At 38.5% G+C, this 3,754-nt stretch overlaps 1 pseudogene; it reads left to right on the forward strand.

Annotated features, from left to right (window-relative positions):
- Positions 1-1,337: 1,337 nt before the first annotated feature.
- Positions 1,338-1,699, forward strand: LOC103070773 (40S ribosomal protein S20 pseudogene; annotated as a pseudogene).
- Positions 1,700-3,754: the final 2,055 nt, after the last annotated feature.

Below are 3,754 nucleotides of genomic sequence, written 5' to 3' on the forward strand. Positions count from 1 at the left end.
TAATACTAATAATCTCGAAAACATAACATAGGTTTTCATTCTTTTTAAGATTGTGTGAAAGGCAGTAGAGGGCAAGAAGTTCAGAAGAATAGATTGAGGCTAGATCACCAAGCACTTTCTTTTTTAAAAAATTTATTTCATTAATTTATTTATTTGCTTGCGCCAGGTCTTAGTTGTGGCAGGCGGGCTCCTTAGTTGCAGCTCTTGGGCTCCTTAGTTGCAGCATGCAGGCTCCTTAGTTGTGGCATGGGAACTCTTAGTTGCAGCATACACGTGGGATCTAGTTCCCTGACCAGGGATCAAACCCGGGCCCCCCTGCACTGGGAGCGTGGAGTCTTAACCACTGCACCACCAGGGAAGTCCCACCAAGCACTTTCTTTGTGGCAAGAGTTTCAACTTGTTTCACGAACTCAAAGATTCTATACACATGTTTTAGGCGTTCCATAGATATTTGATTTAATTTTCTACATTAAAAATATTTGTTGAAATATATATTTTGAAACTATAATACATTACATGTTTTAATATGTAATACACAAATATTAACATATGAGAAACATTAAAATAATTTATGCTACCACTTGACTTATTTTGTTGCAGACCTTATAGTAAAGCTACTTTTGCCTTCTTGTGCAAATAAGATCTCTTGCAAGATGAACTGTTAAAACTGTTAGCATTTGCCGCTACTTAACTGTGTAAGAATTTTCTCAATACTGTACAACCAAAATTTAAAAAAAACAAGTAAATTGAATGCTAGTATAAGAATGTAGTTCCCATGGTTACCAGGGGGTAAGGGAGGGGAGGGATAAATTGGAAGACTGGGGTTGACATATACACACTACTACATATAAAACAGATAACTAATAAGGACCTACTGTATAGCACGGGAAACTCTACTCAATACTCTGTAATGGCCTATATGGGAAAAGAATCTGAAAAGGAGTGGATATATGTATATGTATAACAGATTCACTTTGCTGTACACCTGAAAACACAACATTGTAAATCAACTATACTCCAATAAAAATGTTTTAAAAAAAGAATCTGGTTCCCTTACCCTTGATTTTAGATTTTTGTGTTTATCAGAAGAGCCTCATTTTTCCTCACTGATTGACTTTATGATCCATAAATGTAATGATTTTTAACTTAGAAAATAAACTCATATTAATAAAATATAATTTTTATCTGTTTTATACATTGGGGTCTGTGTCAGAGTTTTGTCTACGAAAGCATTCATCTGATTTGGAAAATTTTTAAAAGTCTGGTTCTTCGAGGAAGATGCGGTCACTGCTGCTGCAGAGCGCTGGTCCACGTGGTCAGGAAGCCACGCCGCAGCCATGGCTTTTCAAGACCCCTGAAAGACTCCCCTGGCGCCAGCAGTGGCAACTCACCAAATTAGAATTACCTTAACCAGCCGCAACACAAAATCTTTGGAGAAGGTATGTGTTGACTTGATCAGAGGCAAAAAGTATAAGAATCTCAAAGTGAAAGGACTAGTTCGGATGCCCACCAAGACTCTAAGAATAATTACAAGGAAGACTCTTTGTGGTGAGAGGTTCTGAGACTTGGGATTGATTTCAGATGAGGATCCACAAGCGACTTCATTACCTTGCACAGCCCTTCTGAGGTTGTGAAACAGGTTACTTCCATCAGTATTGAGCCAGGCGTCAAGGTTGAAGTCGCCATTGCAGATGCTTAAATCAACCTTTTTAATAAAATGATAATCAGTTGCGATTTTTTTTTTTAAGTCTGAAAACCAATATTCAACAGGCATAAGGGAGCCTCTGAAAGTTTGGGGGTAGAAGAGTATAAATCTTAAGTCTTTGCAGTTTTTCTGGTAGTGGTGTGAGCGATGGATTGAAGGGGAAAGGGTACAGACTGAAATCATGGAGACCAGTTAGAAGATCACTTCCGAAGTATAGCTGGGAGTGAATAGGGTCTAAACTAGGGGGCAGGGCAGTAGACATGGGGAGGAGAAAATGGCTGCGAGAGACGCTGAACGTTGGATTGACTTGATAAGACTTGACAACTGATTAGGCACGAGAGAGGGCAGTCAAAGCTGACATGCTGAGGTTTAAAACATAAGCCCCCAAGACAATGGCAGTCCTGTTCTTTAGATCCTACACAAAGAAAGAGCAGCAGATTGGGGATGGAAGAGCAGGAGATGATGGGTTCAGTTTGGGATGCATTGATTTTAAGTGTCTGTGGGCAGAAAAGTGGGAGAGATCCAATGTGCAGCTGGATTATATTGGTCTAAAGCTCAGGAGATGGTTCTGGGCTGGACACAGAGCTAGAGATTTGGGATTGATCCACCTGGAATCCATGAAGCCCCCAAATTCCTACTGCAAACTGTAAATAGTAGTTTAATTAGATTGCGTGTTACCATTTTGGCCAATACTTTCCAGTTAAAATGCATATGATAGCAATTAAAAGTTTTTTGTTTCATTCTAAATGGAGTAGCAGTGTCTCTCAGTCTGTGCTAGATAGTGAGTTATTACATCGGGTAGTGGTTTTCCAGCTTAAATTATAGAGTGCTTACGGCAGAACCTGGGTAGACCTTGCAAGACCTATGTCAGAGCATTGACCTTGTAGAGCTAGGTAGCCCTAAGAGGATCACAGCTGAAGATAATACAGCTACATCCCAAATCTGCCACTGACTACAAGAGGCTTATGTTTCAGTAGTAGGAATATTTATCTAATGCCAGAATGATGTGAATTATGGGCATCATGCAAAAGTCCCAGTGCTGCTAAAGAAAATGAATTATTTACTAAACAGAGTTGTTACTGTGATATGCTTACAAGTTGCACTCTGATAAATAATGGAACTTTAGAACTTAAATGGCCTATAGAGTTCCAGCTCAACTTTCTAATTGAACAATTAACCCAAAGTTATACTTGGTAGTGGAGCTCAGAACTCAGGTCAGCCCACTGTGCTTCCCATGACATCATATTTGATCTAATTCCATTCCTATATTTTGTAAGTACAGTAGTCCTCTAATTCAGTGGGATATCTGGCATATAGGAGCAATTAACCTTATCTGTAAAAGGATGTATATGTATCAAGCAGTGCTTGACCTGAGGGGAGATGAGGAAGCTGCCATTATTCTACAGCCTTTTACCTTTGTGGATCAGCTTTTTCTCATTTCTCCTTGTACATATTTGCATATAGAACAGTTGGAGAGTGTGGATTATGCAAGTGATAGCTAAATCTGCAAGGAAATTATCTATGTCAGAATGTCAAAGTACTAAAAGTTAAGGGGTGAGTGATGGGAAGGTGATAGTCACACTTTGAATGTGTGGAAACTAAGCAGTGTGGCTCATATCCCTCTTTTTCCCCCCCGATCCTTACTAAACCCCTCATTTATGACATCCTGGAAATGGTACCTACCTCAGAGTGGTGAATGGAACTCAGGACAATCTTAAGTCAAGAGGTGACCTTCTTATTAAAGCAATGAGAATGTATTTTGTCCAGTTGAAAGAGATTGGCTTTGATTAAGAGTGGCACCAAGTTTGAAGCAATCAAATAATACTCTTTCACACTTTAAATATTTGGAATGATCACAGTCACTTTTTCAAATAGTGTCTCTCAACTTTTATCACAATCCTAAACAGTGTAACACTGAGTCTTTGTAATCCTAAAGAGGTTAAAGTAGCTTAAAATGGGAATTAGATTATGTGATACTTAATATTTCAAACATTTTTTTCTGATTTTAAAAACAAGATATAATCATTGTAGAACACTTTAAAAAGTATA

This window comes from Lipotes vexillifer, unplaced genomic scaffold (assembly GCF_000442215.2).
Source record: "Lipotes vexillifer unplaced genomic scaffold, Lipotes_vexillifer_v1.1 scaffold560, whole genome shotgun sequence".
Classification (NCBI taxonomy): Eukaryota; Metazoa; Chordata; class Mammalia; order Artiodactyla; family Lipotidae; genus Lipotes; species Lipotes vexillifer.